This window comes from Schistocerca serialis, chromosome 3 (assembly GCF_023864345.2).
Source record: "Schistocerca serialis cubense isolate TAMUIC-IGC-003099 chromosome 3, iqSchSeri2.2, whole genome shotgun sequence".
Lineage (NCBI taxonomy): Eukaryota > Metazoa > Arthropoda > Insecta > Orthoptera > Acrididae > Schistocerca > Schistocerca serialis.
The window spans coordinates 193,769,166-193,788,406 of record NC_064640.1 but is presented as its reverse complement, the minus strand read 5'-3'; positions in this window follow the sequence as shown (position 1 = coordinate 193,788,406).

Here is a 19,241-nt window from a genome sequence, read left to right as displayed (position 1 = left end):
AAACGTGTACACACTCTCACATACACACATCACATACTTATACTTCTCAGTCCAAAACAAAACACATTTATACATTATTTGTACCTGAAGCGATATTTTGCCTACCGAAATTAAATTTGAAATGTCTGCCAAAAATACATAAGTGTATTGAACAGTGGTGTAATTTACACAATAATGTCTGTATTACTTATCGAAATCAACTCTTTAACGTGAATGAATTCCAACTGTTAAGTGAAGATTTATATGAAAAAGTACATGTCCAGGTGTGAATAAAGTTAATCATCGATTATAGAAGGTGCCCTGATATGCATCTATCTAGATGTCAACAACGCCAGACACAGTAGTCGCAACGTACGAAACTAAATCGTGAACACCGCAAAATACAGAAGAAGATCCAAGCAGAGGGGTCCAAACGTCGATTGAATAGAAGAATTTGAAGAGGAATATGCTACCTAATATTCTAGACGACTTTTTTTCAGTCACAATGGTCACGAAAGCCTACAGTTTTACTTAATCTGCATTTCGTTTAAATGTGTTTGTTATGAATTTCACATGTGATGAGGCAAATGATCCTCGCCAATGCGTTTGAGGAGGATAGTTGAATTATGACACGCACGGAAATTCCTTGAATCTGCATGTGAAGACATCGAGACGTCTCTCAGTTTTCTAACAAAGCGAGGGTGTTTCGGTCACCAACTTGACATCATATTTTACAGACAAAAAGCAAACTTGCAAGACAGTAGGCGTAGCACTCGATCCAGACCGAAAATTTGAACCAAAATTAACTGGTGCTTCTTAATGCCCGAGCGCTAAGTACGACACAGTGGAGGGAGTACAAAGTTTGTGAAATACCGTTTTGTCATTGGTGGCGTGCTTTGTTCATTGTGTCAAAGTATGCAGTTTCTTGGAACCGCAAGACCGCTACGGTCGCAGGTTCGAATCCTGCCTCGGGCATGGATGTTTGTGATGTCCTTAGGTTAGTTAGGTTTAACTAGTTCTAAGTTCTAGGGGACTAATGACCTCAGCAGTTGAGTCCCATAGTGCTCAGAGCCATTTGAACCATATGCAGTTTCTAACCTTAGCTGGTACCAGAAATCCCTTTGATGTGAACATTTTCATGTTGCGATTCATAAATGGAATGCAAATGAATTAAACGAAAGTGTGTGTCATTGAAGAAGAAGCGTAGCCCTATTTAAATATTGACGTAACTGTCCTTAGGTTAGTTAAGTTTAAGTAGTTCTAAGTTCTAGGGGACTTATGACCACAGCAGTTGAGTCCCATAGTGCTCAGAGCCATTTGAACATTTGACGTAACTGTTGTGCGCTATTTCCCTTCGATTTTAAAGCTGGCACTGTTGACGTTAAGTATTTTGCGGGAGATGGGCTATTATTCAATGTGATTGGTACGATTAAGTTGTAAATCGTTAATCGTTAACTTCATTTCATAATAATTCTTCAGTTGCTTAAGTTTATTCATTCTGATTTTGAGGGGTATATATAGCTGTAGAACATCAGTACGAGAATATCGTTAAAGTAATATTGAACGCATGTGAGGTTGACATATTACGTACTCATACTTTTTTACTATTTTTCACGTAGGATAGCATGTGTTCCCGACACAAGATTTCAAAACACATTGGGCAGATGTATTCACCTGTCCCCTCCTCTTCCTTCACCTTCAACATCCCGCGAATAGGAGGGCGCGGGTTGTCACTTCACTGAACATTACTTCAAGCTCTGGCATTAGGCGGCTGCAGCTAGGTGGAGCCAAGGATAAACAACCAGTGCACGGGAAAGTTTAGAAGCTGTAGTTTCTGAAATTCGTAACTGTGCACTATTGTAACTGTTCACTGAAGAGACCACATTCACTACGTACGGCATTTCAGTCAGCACAATGAGCATTTATGGGCACCAAGAAACGCCCACGATGTGCGGCACCACGCGGCACAACATCGCTTCACAGTTAGTGTGTGGACGGGTTTAGTCGGCGACTGCCCGACTGCTTAGTTGGGCCGTACCTTTTACCATACTGCTTGACAGCTGCGAATTATCAGACGTTTGTGGAGCAGGTTCTTCCCGGCTTGCTTGAAGACGTTCCAGCAAATGTGAGGCCCAGCCTGTGGTTCCAACATTACGGAGCGCCAACTCATTTTGGACTGGCTGTTCGCAGGCACAGCTCAATGCTGTATCGATGGATTCAGCGTGATGGACAGATTCCCTGGAGACCTCGCTCACCGGATTTATTGAGCCTTGATTTTTTTCTATGGGTATCCATAAAATCTCTCCTGAATCGCGATCCTGTGGAGTCTTAAATGGATCTCGTCGCAAGAATCGTCTGCGCTGCTGGTACTATCGAAGAAACGCCCCGTGTGTTGAAACGTGTCAGGCAGTCAGCGCTCTATCGATGTCAGGCATACATGGCTTCCGATGGTGCAAACTTGGAGCAGTTGTCGTGACATTAGAGACGTATCCATATCGTACACCATGTGTACTCATTATGTACAACAAATGTTTCAAATGAGTCACTCTCTTGTTCCACTTCTGATCTTCGACATCGGCTACCAATTACCCGTGACGTTTGCCACGGGTTGCTACACAATCATTATTCCTTACGATGTGACCCACCTCCCCTACAAGTTTGTCGCAACGAATACGAGTGCGTGTTGAAATACAATGCCTCCCTGTTTTTATATGAAAACTCTTAAAGGTTTTTAAATAAAACAAACGTTATTAACATTCTACATATTTATTCTTTATGTTTACGTATTTATTTCCCAGCAGAGTGATCCTGGCGACGAACACATTCCTCCCAACGAAAGAAGTCTGTTGATAACATCGCTGTAGAATGTTTGACTTTGTTGGCTGAGCCCCAGTCTCACCTTTGCTTCCACCTCTTCGTCACTTTCAAAGTGGAGCCTTCGAAGATGTTCTTTAAATTTTGGAAGCAGTTTAACAACTGATAGAGCCAAGTCGTGACTGTACGGACGAGCCGGCCGAAGTGGCCGTGCGGTTAAAGGCGCTGCAGTCTGGCACCGCAAGACCGCTACGGTCGCAGATTCGAATCCTGCCTCGGGCATGGATGTTTGTGATGTCCTTAGGTTAGTTAGGTTTAACTAGTTCTAAGTTCTAGGGGACTAATGACCTCAGCAGTTGAGTCCCATAGTGTTCAGAGCCATTTTTTTGTACGGACGATATTGATGACAGTAAACCCAAGGCTTTGGATTGTTGCAGATGCTGCAGCGCTAGTGCGTTGTCTGGCATTGTTATGCTAAAGGGGAGTGTGATCCGTGCGTGGATGACTTCCATAATTCGTGCTTTAACTATTCTGAGGGGTTACAGAACGCTGTTTTTCAATCGCCGACGCGGTTACTTTAAGCACCGACGTGGTACAGATGACAGCTTGGAGCCCTCTAGCGACAGAGGGCTGCAAATATGTTGACATGAAGAATAAATATGTAGAATGTCGAAATAGTTCATGAGTGAACTGCCGGATGACATTGTTCAACGGTCACAGTATTTCGGCAAGCGACCACGTTGCCATCATCAGGAGCGCTCATGAAGTGACAGAAGAAAAAGATAGCAGACATCGAACGTACTTCGTTGACAGGTGGATAAACAGCAGAGGTGCTGTCAGCACGCGCTCCTGGGCGCGAACGCAGGACGGAACACCATTGCTCCACTTTTCCAAAAGAACTTCTGTGTTCCTGTTTCCGAAGTATCAACGCTTGGCGCTCTTCCTTCTCGATCGACGGTGCTGTGCATTTCTACCCGACTTGTTCTGGCTGTCATTTCTGTTTAGGGATTTTGTTCTCCTTTTTCAACAGAGTTCACCATAGATTGCTATTTATAATAGCGTTACTGTGAGCCTTCAGATTACAGTTGTATTTATTATTGTCTGACCACAATACTCATTGTACTCAGTGTAGTCTTTGTCCCGAGAAGCAAATGATTTCATTTTGGGACCACGCACATTTCTCATAAAATTATCTTGATGTAACAAAGATGCATTCCTGTAGATGTAGTACGGTGGCTAAGTCATGGAGCTCCAGGATAGGATTGTCCTCTGGTGTGACGTCACGTGTGCTGCACTGCTGTTGAAATAGCTCACTAATATTTTATTAATTTTAGACTTCATTTACTTATTTTAAAGTTTATTTGTGCTAATATTTGCCGTAAAAGTAACTTATTAGCGGATTTTCATTAATCTCCTGTGTTATTGACTCGAGTGGTCTATTATTTGGGAATGTGCTTTCGTCGATCGTCTAAGCCACGCCCCTCAGTAGTGTGTTTACATTTTGTGGCGTGCACTGCAGCTGTAGCGGTTTTAAGGTAAGTGCTGACAAACTTATTTGTGCTCTGTAATACAGTTATTAAATTTAATAGATTTCGGTGGTGTTGCGTGCCGTTTGTGGCGAAATAACGACTCAATAAACTTTTGTAAGCGTTCGCTCGCTGTGTTCTTTAGAGTTTTCAGTGTGTTGAAGTCGTCTGGTAAATTTCGTGCTTTAGTTGTCAACTGACGTTTATTATTCTTTTTAGTGAAACATTTCAGTAAAATTTTCATTCAGTGTTTTAACTTCGCTTGGTGTTACAGCGGTCGTTTTAATTTTTTGGTTTTAGCTAATAATTTTGTGAAGTTTTGCTGGTATTGGTATTGGCTGTGTTGTAGTAGTATTAATACAAGTAGCTGCTTTCTTAGTAGGCAGAGAATTTCGAGACCATTATTGTTAGTTCTTACACAGTTCTTCTGGTGTAACTGAACTTTGGTAACGTAGACGTATAGTTTTTTTTTAAGTAAATGTAAAATTTTACCATGAGTGAAAAGTGTGGGCTCTGTCGTAGGTTTGTGAGTAGTGGATTACGGAGTGCGATTTCTTCAAAGCGTTTTCATTAGGGGAATGCATTGGGGAAGCCAGTGGTGATATTAATGAGATCCTCTCCTGGGAATGCAGAATCTGTAGTAGAAATAAGTTGATAGAAGAGCAGGAGCGTAAGATCTGCGCCCTTCAGGTGCAGTTACAATGCACAAAGGAGGAACTAGATAGGTTGAGGAGGGTGAAGGGTGGTGGGGAATGGGAACTGGCAGTTGGCAAGAAGGCAGCTAGGTAGAGAAGGTATTCAGACAGTTTTACATTGTATACATGCAATAGATATGACCAACTGTTAGTGTTCAGTGGAGAGGAGCCTCGTGTAGCTGTAGATGTAGGGAACTTGCAGCGGTCCTCACCAATTAGGAGGCCTAGGTTAGTTGCAAAGCCTAGCAGAAAGAAGGTTCTGCTGTTAGGTAGTTCCAGAGGAGTGGGCCAGCAGTTGCAGGAAGTGTTGGGGAGTGAGTACCAGGTCACCAGCATTGTGAAGCCTAGTGCAGGGTTGGCTCAGGTGACTGAAAGCATAAGGGAGTTAGGTAAGAATTTTACGGAGGAGGAATAGGTAGTGATAGTGGGTGGAGCAGGGAACAGTCTCGATAGGGACGGGGAATATGATGTCAGTGGTGACTTGGTTAAGATAGCTACTCAAACTGGTGTTACTAATGGGCATTTCGTGCAACTGTTTCAGCGTCGTGGTCGGCCTTACGTTAATGCGGCTGTTTAGGCGCGTAAATGTGGGGCTGGTGAGGGCACTGATGGCGGAGGCCATGGATCATATCTCAGTGGTGCCAGTTGGGCCTATCAGTAGATGGGGTTTCACTAGGCATGTCCTGCACCTCAATAGGTATGGGAAGGGGAGGCTGGCTAAGCTTATAGGTGACAGGGTGGTGGTGGTGTTGGTGGTGGTGGTCACTCAAGGAAAAATTCCTGTAGTAGTTGGTGTTAGAGCTGCACCTTTCTTAGATTGAAGTCAGGTGATACGTATACCTGCTTAAAGGAAGTCCCTCTAAGGGCTCACCTTCAGAGGATGTAATGTTTCCAAGTAGAGAAGCAATTAGCATATTTCATCAAAATATGAGGTATTAGAGATAAAGTTGAAGAAATGCTAATAGATGTTAACTCTGAAATTATTGGTATATCAGAGCACCACTAATTTCATAATTCAGAGGCTTCCTTTACCAGGCTACAGATTAACTGGCTGTTTCTCAAGGAATTCCTTGCGGGGTAGGGGAGTGACTCTGTACGTAAAAAAACAGTATTTCATTTGAGTTCATAGACGTATCACGACACTGCACTGAACAGATATCTGAAAGTTGTGCAGCATTAGTTGAATTTAGTGAAACTAAACATCTAATTGTTGTTGTTTGTATGTCCCCTAACTACGACTTCAGAGAATTTCTGCTTAAGCTAGAGAGGGTTCTTGATTCACTTTATAGGAAGTACCAGACACTAATTATGTGTGGTGACTTCAATATTAATTTTGTACACGATTGTGCAAGAAAAAGGATGTTGGTAGATCTCCTAAATTCATATGATCTGATGCAAACTGTGTATTTTCCAACTAGGGTGCAGGGGAACAGTAGCACAGTCATAGACAATATTTTTATTCATTGTTCATTACTAGATGGGCATTCTGTTAGTAAAAGGATGAATGGCCTTTCAGACCATGATGCACAAATTTTAACACTAAATGGCTTTTGTACTCAAACCAATGTCATATTTAATTACAAACTATGTAGGAAAGTTAATCCAACAGCAACAGAGAGTTTTTAAAACTTGGCAAGGAACAAGAGTGGCAAGATATTTATAGTGCCGATAACATAGATGATAAATACAATGCTTTCCTTAACACATTTCTCATGCTCTTTGAGAGTTGCTTTCCATTACAACATTCTAAACGGGATACTCGCTGTAATGGACAGCTCGGTTGGCTGACTAGTGGGATAAGGATATCTTGTCGAACAAAGCGGGAATTACATCAAAATGTTAAAAGTAGTCACAATCAAGCTACAGTAGCCCATTACCAACAGTATTATAAGGTGCTTAAAAATGTTATTAGGAAGCCAAAGAGTATGTGGTATGCAAATAGAATAGCTAATTCACAGGATAAAATTAAATGCATATGGTCAGTTGTGAAGGAAGTGTCTGGTCAGCAGCACAAGGTCGATGATATAAAGTCAGTTCGCAGTAATAATATTTCCGTTACTGATAAATCAGATATATGTACGGTTTTTAACAACGATTTTCTGAACATTGCTGGTGAATTACATAAAAATTTAGTGTCTACAGGCAATCATACAACTGTCTTGGCAAACGCCATTCTGAGATTGATGTCTGAAATACTCCTCTGTGATACAGACAAGAGGGAGATGGAGTCAATAACTAAATCACTGAAGACTAAGGACCCTCATGGTTATGATGGAGTGTCTATCAGAATATTAATGTACTTTGCTGCACATGTTAGCCCTGTATTTAGCCATATTTGTAATTTTTCCTTTAGGAATTGTCAGTTTCCTGAGCGATTAAAGTACTCAGTAGTAAAGCCGCTTTATAAAAAGGGAGACAGGGATAATTTAGATAATTTCAGACCTATTTCTATGCCATCAGTGCTTGCAAAAGTTACTGAAAAAGCTTTGTAGGTAAGGTTAATTGATCATTTTATATCGTACGATCTGCTATCAGTGTTCAGTTCGGCTTTAGAAGTCATTAAACAACTGAAAATGCTATAGTTTATTTTCTCTGTGAGGTACTGGATGGGCTAAACAAAAAGTTTCGAACGCTTGGCGTATTTTTTTATTTAACTAAGGCATTTGATTGTGTCGACCACAAAATATTGCTCCAGAAGTTGGACCATTACGGAATAAGGGGAGTAGCTCACAATTGGTTCAGCTGTTACTTTATCAACAGGCAGCAAAAGGTCATTATTCACAATGTTGATAACGGCTGTACTGTCAAGTGGGGGGGGGGGGGGGTTGCGCGCGCGCGCCCCAGGGATCAGTGTTGGGGCCATTACTGTTCCTTATTTATATGAATGATATGCCCTCTAGTGTTATGGGTAACACTAAGATATTTCTGTTTGCTGATGACACTAGCTTGGTAGTAAAGGATGTTGTGTGCAACATTGACTCGGTTTCAAATAGTGCAGTACATGACCTCAGCTCATGGCTTGTAGAAAATAAACCAACGTTAAATCACAGTAAGACTCAGTTTTTACAGTTTATAACACACAATTCGACAAAAACTGACGTTTTAATGTCACAGAACGGGCATATGATTATTGAAACTGAACAGTTCAAATTTCTAGGTGTTCAGATAGATAGTAAGCTCTCGTAGAAAGCCCACGTTCAGGATCTTGTTCAAAGACGTAATACTGCCATTTTTAGTATTCGAACGGTATCAGAAGTGAGTGATACTCCGACACGAAAATTAGTCTACTTTGCTTATTTTCATTCTATTATGTCGTATGGTATTATATTTTGGGATAACTCTTCCCATTCTACAAGGATATTTTTGGCCCAGAAACGGGCGGTTCGGGCAATACGTGGTGTGAGTTCACGAATCTCTTGTCGACCTCTGTTCACGAGTCTGGGTATTTTGACATTGGCCTCTCAATATGTATATTCCTTATTGTCGTTTCTTGTTGGGAATATTAATTTATTCACAAGAATAAGCAGCTTTCATTCGGTTACTACTCGGCAGAAATCAAACTATAGTGCAAAAAGGTGTGCAGTATACTGCTGCCACTCGAATTCAAAAATCTTAGCAGTAATCCACGCGCTTTCAAATCGAAACTGAAGAGTTTCCTCATGGGTCACTACTTCTACTCTGTCAAGGAGTTCCTTGGAAAATTAAGCTGATTCTTTTGTAATACTGATAGAGTTTACTTACACTTATGGACAGACTTTTTTCAGGTTCATTAACATTTATTTTTGTCTGTTACTACCGTCGTTATCAGGAGAAAGAAAACTGGCATTCTACGGATCGGAACGTGGAATGTCAGATCCCTTAATCGGGCAGGTAGGTTAGAAAATTTAAAAAGGGAAATGGATAGGTTGAAGTTAGATATAGTGGGAAATAGTGAAGTTCGGTGGCAGGAGGAACAAGACTTCTGATCAGGTGAGTACAGGGTTATAAATACAAAATCAAATAGGGGTAATGCAGGAGTAGGTTTAATAATGAAAAAAACCATAGGAGTTCGGGTAAGCTACTACAAACAGCATAGTGAAAGTATTATAGTGGCCAAAATACACACGAAGCCCATGCCTACTACAGTAGTATAAGTTTATATGCCAACTAGCTCTGCAGATGACGAAGAAATTGAAGGAATGTTTGATGAGATAAAAGAAATTATTCAGGTAGTGAAGGGAGACGAAAATTTAATAGTCATGGGTGACTGGAATTCGACAGTAGGACCAGGGAGAGAAGGAAACATAGTAGGTGAATATGGATTGGGGCTAAGAAATGAAAGAGGAAGCCGTCTGCTAGAATTTGGCACAGAGCATAACTTAATCATAGCTAACACTTGGTTCAAGAATCATAAAAGAAGGCTGTATATGTGGAAGAATCCTGGAGATACTAGAAGGTATCAGATAGATTATATAATGGTAAGACAGAGATTTAGGAACCAGGTTTTGAGCTGTAGGACATTTCCAGGGGCAGATGCGGACTCTGACCACAATCTATTGGTTATGAACTGTAGATTAAAACTGAAAAAATTGCAAAAAGGTGGGAATTTAAGGAGATGGGACCTGGATAAACTGACTAAACCACAGGTTTTACAGAGTTTCAGAGAGAGCATAAGGGAACAATTGACAGGAATGGGGGAAAGAAATACAGTAGAAGACGAATGGGTAGCTCTGAGGGATGAAGTAGTGAAGGTAGCAGAGGATCAAGTAGGTAAAAAGACGAGGTCTAGTAGAAATCATTGGGTAACAGAAGAAATATTGAATTTAATTGATGAAAGGACAAAATATAAAAATGCAGTAAATGAAGCAGGCAAAAAGGAATACAAACGTCTCAAAAATGAGACTGACAGGAAGTGCAAAATGACTAAGCAAGCATGGCTAGAGGACAAATGTAAGGATGTAGGGGCTTATCTCACTAAGGGTAAGATAGATACAGCCAACAGGAAAATTAAAGAGACCTTTGGAGAAAAGAGAGCCACTTGTATGAATATCAAGAGCTCAGATGGAAACCCAGTTCTAAGCAAAGAGAGGAAAGCAGAAAGGTGGAAGGAGTATATAGAGGGTCTATACAAGGGCGATGTACTTGAGGACAATATTATGGAAATGGAAGAGGATGAAGATGAAATGGGAGACAAGGTACTGCGTGAAGAGTTTGACAGAGCACTGAAAGATCTGAGTCGAAACAAGGCCCCGGGAGTAGACAACATTCCATTAGAACTACTGACGGCCTTGGGAAAGCCAGTCCTGACAAAATTCTACCATCTGGTGAGCAAGATGTACGACACAGCCGAAATACCCTCAGACCTCAAGAAGAATATAATAATTCCAATCCCAAAGAAAGCAGGCGTTGACAGATGTGAATATTACCGAACTATCAGTTTAATAAGTCACAGCTGCAAAATACTAACGCGAATTATTTACAGACGAATGGAAAAACTGGTAGAAGCCGACCTCGGGGAAGACCACTTTGGATTCCGTAGAATTGTTGGAACACGTGAGGCAATACTGACCTTACGACTTATCTTAGAAGAAAGATTAAGGAAAGGCAAACCTACGTTTCTAGCATTTGTAGACTTAGAGAAAGCTTTTGACAATGTTGACTGGAATGCTCTTTTTCAAATTCTAAAGGTGGCAGGGGTAAAATACAGGGAGCGAAAGGCTATTTACAAGTTGTACAGAAACCAGCTGGCAGTTACATGAGTAGAGGGGCATGAAAGGGAAGCAGTGGTTGGGAAGGGAGTGAGACAGGATTGTAGGCTCTCCCCGATGTCATTCAATCTGTACATAGAGCAAGCAGTAAAGGAAACAAAAGAAAAATTTGGAGTAGGTATTAAAGTCCAGGGAGAAGAAATAAAAACTTTGAGGTTCGCCGATGACATTGTAATTCTGTCAGAGACAGCAAAGGACTTGGAAGAGCAGTTGAATGGAGTGGACAGTGTCTTGAAAGGAGGATATAAGATAAACATCAACAAAAGCAAAACGAAGATAATGGAATGTAGTCGAATTAAGTCGGGTGATGCTGAGGGAGTTAGATCAGGAAATGAGACACTTAAAGTAGTAAAGGAGTTTTGCTATTTGGGGAGCAAAATAATTAATGATGGTCGAAGTAGAGGATATAAAATGTAGACTGGCAATGGCAAGGAAAGCGTTTCTGAAGAAGAGAAATTTGTTAACATCGAGTATAGATTTAAGTGTCAGGAAGTCGTTTTTGAAAGTATTTGTGTGGAGTGTAGCCATGTATGGAAATGAAACAGTGACAAGAAATAGTTTGGATAAGAAGAGAATAGAAGCGTTCGAAATGTGGTGCTACAGAAGAATGTTGAAGATTAGGTGGGTAGACCACGTAACTAATGAGGTATTGGATAGGATTGGGAGAAGAGAAATTTGTGGCACAACTTGACTAGAAGAAGGGATCGGTTGGTAGGACATGTCCTGAGGCATCAAGGGATCACAAATTTAGCATTGGAGGGCAGCGTGAAGGGTAAAAATCGTAGAGGGAGACCAAGAGATGAATACACTAAGCAGATTCAGAAGGATGTGGGTTGCAGTAGGTACTGGGAGGTGGAGCTTGCACAGGATAGAATAGCATGGAGAGCTGCATCAAACTAGTCTCAGGACTGAAGACCACAACAACAGCAATTACTTTTATGTTGTAAGTTCATGTACTGACACGTTCCATGACCTTGGAGATTTGCTCATACGGAACTTGACGTGTAAATAAAATAAAATAAAATAGAATTGGAAGGTGTAGGGCTGCCCGAAGGGCCCTGTTCGGTAGGCAATGTAGTGTATTTATGCTGGTGTTGGCAACAGTACACCAGACTACCGCTGTAAACTCAAGTAGTGGACGAACGAGGCATTTATAGATGAGGATGCCCAGATGACAAAGTGGTCACGAGTTTGGTTTCTACATCTACATGGATACTCTGCAAATCACATTTAAGTGCCTGGCAGAGGGTTCATCGAACCACCTTCACAATTCACTTCTCTTCCAATCTCGTATAGCGCGCGGAAAGACTGAATATTTATGTCTTTCCGTACGAGATCTGATTTCTCTTATTTTATCGTGGTAATTGTTTCTCCCTATGTAGGTCGGCGTCAACAAAATATTTTCGCATTCGGAGGAGAAAGCTGCTTATTAGAATTTCGTGAGAAGATTCCTACGCAACGAAAAACGCCGTTCTTTTCATGATGTCCATTCCAGATCTTGTATTATTTCAGTGACACTCTATCCCGTATTTCGCGATGATACAAAACGTGCTGCCCTTCTTTGAACTTTTTCGATGTACTCCGTCAGTCCTACTTGGTAAGGATCCCACACCGCGCAGCAGTATTCTAAAAGAGGACGGACAAGCGTAGCGTAGGCAGTCTCCTTAGCAAAAACGCAGTAGTTGGTTAGCCTTCCCCACTGTGTGTTCCTTGCAATTTAAGTTGTTCTTTATTGTAATTCCTAGGTATTTAGTTGAATTTACGGCCTTTACATTTGACTGATTTAGTGTGTAACTGAAATTTGAGATTCCTTTTAGTACTCACGTGAATGACCGCACACTTTTCGTTATTTAGGGTCAACTGCCAATTTTTGCACCATTCCCATATCTTTTGTAAATTGTTTTGCAATTTTTTTATCTTCTGATGACTTTATTAATCGATAAAGGACAGCGGCATCTGCAAACAACCTAAGATGGCTGGTCAGATTGTCTCCCAAATTGTTCATATAGATAACGAACAGCAAAGGTTCTGTAACACTACCTTGGGGAATGCCAGAAATCACTTCTGTTTTACTCAATGACTTTCCATCAAATTACTACGCACTGTGACCTCTCTGACAGGAAATCACAAATCCAGTCACATAACTGAGACGATATTCCGTAAGCACGCAATTTCACTACAAACCGCTTGCGTGGTACAGCGTAAAAAGCCTTCCGGAAATCCAGAAATATGGAATCAGTCTGAAATCTCTTGTCAATAGGTTGCCCTTTTCTTACACAATATCCAACGAACTGTGGATGAATTCCAACACGCAGATATCACACTCGTACATTTCCTAAAAGCAGTGCCCCACTGCTGACAAACGTACAAGGATATGGAATAGATTCCTGAAGACGTAATAGAATCCAGGAAAAAGTTGGCGAGTTAAATTTTGTGGAAAGATCTCACTGCAAAGATAAACCCGTTTTTCAGTCACTGTCGCCACAATTCGCTTAGCATATTCACAATACTCTCTCTCTCCCGTGTAGTGATAATACAATCAGCAGGCCTTCTTTGAAATTTTCATAACCACCAGCCAGCACTCTACGGCACTGGCCCCTCACCTTGCATTTATTGCAGGTCTCTCACCCAGCATGAAGTCCTGAGCAAGTGGATAAAAGTGCAGTGGACTCCTGTCTATGAGGAGGATACAAGAATGGACCAGAAAGACTCAGCCCAATATCCTTAACGTCGGTTTGCTGCAGAATTCTTCAAACATTCTCAGTTCAATCATAATAAAAGCTTTTGTCCACAGATTCTAGAAGTCATTACTTGTGCGAAACTCAGCTTATCCTTCTCTTACACAATATCCTATGACCTGTGGATGAATTCCAACACGTAGATTCCACACTCCTAGATTTCCGAAAAGCAGTGCCCCACTGCTGACAAACGTGCAAGCATATGGAGTAGAGTCCCGGATGTGTGAGTAATAGAATGCTATACACAGTCCTCGACAGTGAGTATTTGTCAAGGGACAAAGGTATCAAGTGTGGGTCATCTGTAAAGGAGAGCATGTATAGAACAGTAGTGTGACCAAGTCTTGAGTATTACTCAAGTGTTTAGGATGCAACGAGGTCAAATTACGAGAAGACATCGAGGCAATTCAGAGGCGGGCTGCTAGATTTGTTACCGGTACGCCGGATCAGCACACACAGTTATTTCAGAGATGCTTTTGGAACCCAAGTAGGAATCCCTGAAGGGTAAGTGACATTCTTCTCGAGGAATGCTGTTGAGAGAGTACAGAAAACCAGGTTTTGAAGCTGATTCCGAACAATTCTTGTGCCACCAATGTACGTTTTATATAAGGACCACAAAGATCAGAGAAGTTATGGTTTGCACATAGGCATTCCCTTACTCTATTTGTGGGTGGAACAGGAAAGGAAATGACCAGTAGTGGTACAAGATACCTTCTGCAATGCGCCGTACAGTGGCTTGTGGAGTACGTATGTAGATGTAGACAGTTCGGATCATAAAGCTTACCCAATGCAACTGATTATGGCCCGAATAGTTGAATTCAAATCACTCAGCACATATTGGCAGCAAGTCGCACACTGCTTCCTCTGACCGGCCGTGGTGGCCGAGCGGTTCTAGGCGCTGCAGTCCTCAACCGCGCGACCGCTACTGTCGCAGGTTCGCATCCTGCATCGGGCATGGATGTGTGATGTCCTTAGGTTGGTTAGGTTTAAGTAGTTCTAAGTTCTAGGAGACTGATGACCTCAGATGTTAAGTCCCATAGCGCTCAGAGCCATTTGAATTTGAACTACTTCCTCTGAAGCCAACTGTCAAAAATTGCAAGTTATTTTAATGACACCATAGAATGACATTAATCTGCTTTTGCCACTTGATGATGTTTATGTTATTCATATATGTATGTAGGACATTTGCACTTTTCATGTTGAAATGTTATTCTTCATTAGTACATAAGTGAGTTATATGAAGTCTGGACAGGTGACCATCCAAGGCCTGGATATAGGAACCGTCCCAGCATTTACTTGAACCAATTTACAGGAATCACAGAAAACCTAAATAAGGATGTCCAGACAGAGCCATTATTAATAACTTCATATCGAAGGCAGAATCTACAGTGTGGTAACAGAACAATGTGTAGGGAAGCCTGAGGTCTGTTTCGTTGGAACCAAATAGTTTCATTTTCGACTGCTTTCTAGTTACATCAAGAAGCAGTAAAATAAGAAAATGTATATATAGTGCCAGGTGAGGTATTTTTTAAAATAGGTGTAATTGGAAACAACAGGGAAAAAATTTTTCTGAACAGACATTTAGTGTAATTGTAGGCAGCAGTTTTCAGCCATCATTTTTTATTCTGACACCACTTCCCTCTTTTAATTGTTTAGTTTTGTTCATTGTTGAGCTTTTTATATTGATATGCCTAGCAGTTTGTTAGCTCGAGATTTGGGAAGAAAGAAATTATTTTTTCCTTTATTTATTGGTAACTTAAACACGCTATGTATGGTTTATTAAGCTATTCACAGTGATCAAAAAGTTTCCTTCTGAGGGGATTTGCTTCAGCGTACATGCAATTTTATACGTATAACTCCGATGTGTGTATAACAAAACAGACATGCAGTCAAGGGATTATTGTGTTATTCGTGTCTTTCGAAAGTGCATACGGTAAATATGGAAATTTTAACTACGGTGACGTTATTACCAAATGGTCCACCAAACAGGACCAACATGCCATCATTCTTTTCTTGCCTGCTGAAGGAGAAACACCGATGACAGACATCCACATCATAATGAAGAATGTGTACGGGGCAGCACGTCTGTCGGAAACCATCGTTATAGAATGGTGTGTCAAGGGATGGTGATGCTTCGTGGTAACACACAGCCGTTATCGCAAATGTTGTGGTGCAGAAGTTACACCAACTCAAGTGGGAGACACTCTAGCACCTGCCCACACCCAAATCTCTCCCCCTACGATTAAATCACCTTCAGTCCCTTAAAGGTCTCAAAGGGTCAGAAATTCTACATCTACTGGATGTAGTTCTCTGTCTTCCTTTTCCTTTGCATCAAATTGCTGCGATGTGCTACCCTCACGTCAAACGTCTGTCCACTGTGACACGTGGGTATATGGCTGTTTGTCTTCAAAAGAATGGATTGCCACGCAATATGGTTGATGGAAGTGCTTAAGTTACTCGTCGGTAGGTGATAATGATTGCTCGAGTCTTCTGCGAATTGGAGGTCAAACGGTATCGTTGCCCATTCAGGCAAGGTGTCCGTTGCCGGTTGAAGCCGTACCGCATCAGCTGTACAGCTGTATTCTTTGCAAATAACGCTGTGTCATCAGCGCATAGCGCCATGTTCACTGGAGCGGTACGTCCTAAGTGTACAAGATGTACAATATCGGGCCAAGCACAACAGTCCGGATGTGACGTCTTGTCGAGGTGCCATCATCAGTCCGAACATGGCATGTATCGCTTTGTAGATATTTGGGTAACAGCCGGTGATGTGATGCGGATATTCCCAGTGTGTTCAGTTTATGCAGAAGTCCCTCGTGCCAGACGGAGCCGAATGCTCGAGAAACGTCCAGCAAGGGGGTCCCTAAATATTTTCTCCTGTCTTGAGCTTCCTGGATGGGCGCGGATGACCGACAGAGCGCCCACCCTCCCCCTCCCCCCATAGCTTACATCTACGCCCAGTTCAAGCAACTGTTTGAGTAATGAGTCGTTCGATATGCCGTGGAATATATCTTTAAATATAACACTCGTTAAGGGTTTATTAAAGCGCAAACTCAACGGCCCCCTCGGTTCTCTCGTTGATTTGGTACTTACTACTGCCTCTGTGTAGTCATATTTTCTGAGCGTTCTCATTATTTCCCTTTCCGCCACTCTGATTTCGTTTTTGCTGTACGCCGTTGTTCCCCTAAGTTCGACTTTGATTTTTATGCTTGCTAAGATTTCACTGGCGAGGAACTTTTTCAGGTCCCCAGCTAACTTGGGGTGGATGGTAACCTGTGGCAGACTTTTTAACTCGTATGTCGTAGGCTATATTCTTGCACGTCTTGGGAGAACGCACTTGTGGACCTACTTCCGCATGCTGGGAGTTAGGGGCTGGCAGTTGGACTGTCCCTCGTGTGAGTGGCGTAGCTCAGAGATCGTGGGAAGCCTCTGTCCCTGTCGTTGATCACTGTGTATGTGTGGTCGCACAGGTGGCGTTGGACACACGCTTGGCTGGCACCTCGGGTCGGGAATAGCCTCGGCCTCTGGGTCTCCACTTGGTCCCAGTCCGGTTATACACGTGCGCGGATATCGGGGCAATGCCGCCTGCCCTGGCACGGAAATTTCCTTACTGCTGGAGGAGAGAGAAGAGATCTGTCGCACGACTCTGGTGTACACGACTTGCGACAGTTTTGCTTTCTTCCCCCTCAGTAACACGTTAGGTGACACTGAGCGAAGGAGGCCACAGCCATCGAGACACCCGTTCCCATCAAGATCGTAGATCAGCCAGCGTGTCTTCCAGGTAGCGACAACGACCTCAACCCCAAAGTAGTGCTGAAACAAGACCTTATACGGGTCGTCGCCGCTCGACCTATTTCAAGATCGCAGAGAGGCAGTCAAAAGCTCTTGAGGATACGTCACAAGGCAAATACTGGAAAACTACTTTGAGGTTACAAGCACATGAAATAAAATACACATAACACATGAGAAAGTAAAAATAGATATCACCTTTGTTAGATGGGTACGCAGTAAGATTTTGTAATGATGAGTAAACATAAAGCTATATTTAAGACAGCTAAAGCCAACACACGTACGATATGATAACTAACACTGTAGTACACTCCACCTCCGCCACAATCCGTGAGCTTTAGTGTATATTTGATGGACAATGGTGTAACTATGAGAAATGTCGTTCGAGACTGGTCATTAACAACATTGTTCACTTTGGATTGGCAGTAATGTGATTTCAAGGCAATTAACAAAAATGTCCTAGCTGTCTGGGTTAAGTTGCATAAAACAACATTGTCCAAGCAATTTATAATTTTTCGAGTCTGCTTTGTTAAAGTGTAATTAACGCCCTTTTTCGACGACAATGCATGGAGCGGCTTCAAGAAATAAAAACGTGGTTATTATTATAAAGCAATGCGGTGACAATGCACGAAAACGCAGCTACGTAAATTGAAGCGAGAGAAAGGAAAGGCAAGGAACTAATGATGTCAGCTGCATTGGGAATTTGTGCGGGATCAGTGGCGACGAGTAAAAATGCATGTCGGACCGAGACTTAAACCCGGGACCTCCTGCTTACTAGGGAGTTGCGTTAACCACTGTGCCACCCCGACAGAATGTTTATCGTGATTGCGCGGACTATCTCGGTGCGTTCCCCGGCCGTTCCACACTCCCACCTAACGCTGTCTATTCCCGGGTTCGATTCCCGGCGGGGTCAGGGATTTTCTCTGCCTCGTGATGGCTGGGTGTTGTGTGCTGTCCTTAGGTTAGTTAGGTTTAAGTAGTTCTAAGTTCTAGGGGGCTTATGACCACAGCAGTTGAGTCCCATAGTGCTCAGAGCCATTTGAACCATTTTTGAACGCTGTCTATCCACAGTCCCTGTCCATGTTCTCCAATCTTGACAATTTTAGATTGCCGCAGGAGATCGAACGTAAACGTGCATCTTTACTGAAGTTTGTGAATTCATATATACAATTACAATGGAATATGACGACAGTGCACAGATGGAGTGTGATAAATAACCCAATGAATTTCCCACATTTCACGGAAACGCGTGTTTTTGATGCGTCACTTGCGTTTTCAGTTCTATTAAAGTGATTTTAGTGTACTATGTCTACGATGTGACATAAAAAATGAAAAATACATAAAAAAAATTTCAGAAAGCAGTGATCTCCATTCTACAAAGTAATGAACAATTAACAAACCCTACTTTACACAGAACAAATAGAGGAGGTGGGGGCTGGTTGGTATAAGGGGCTAGTTGACACACACCTGGTATTTCCTGCCACCGTCGAATTACAGTGCTGTAATCGTGCTAGTGGGGAGTCTGTAAAGGTGCACCATCCACCGTAACTTCAATGTGCTTGGAAGTGGCATGAGGGAGGGACTCCTGTCTCAGCATTTTTATGACTGGTGAGAAAATTTATTCGTCCAAAATTTTTTGTTCTGGTTAACCTGTAGACCGAACTGAAGAGCAACTACTGGCGGTTTTCAAAACAGTGGTTACCTGTCGCTGTCCCTGTCTTTTGTTTCTGATGTTTGGGATTGTGTGGTATCCCTTTCATTTTTAAGGTTACTGTGGGACTAGATGGCATAGTTACTTATGGGGTCAGTTGGCATGCCTATGACAACTCGTCTCACACCTATGTCAATTGAAACCTCCACTACTGTTAATTAAAAAAGAAACAATTTATGTAGAAAAAGATAAATACTCATCACCTCAGAAGAAATCCGTCCTTTCTCCACAGCTGGGCCACGAGG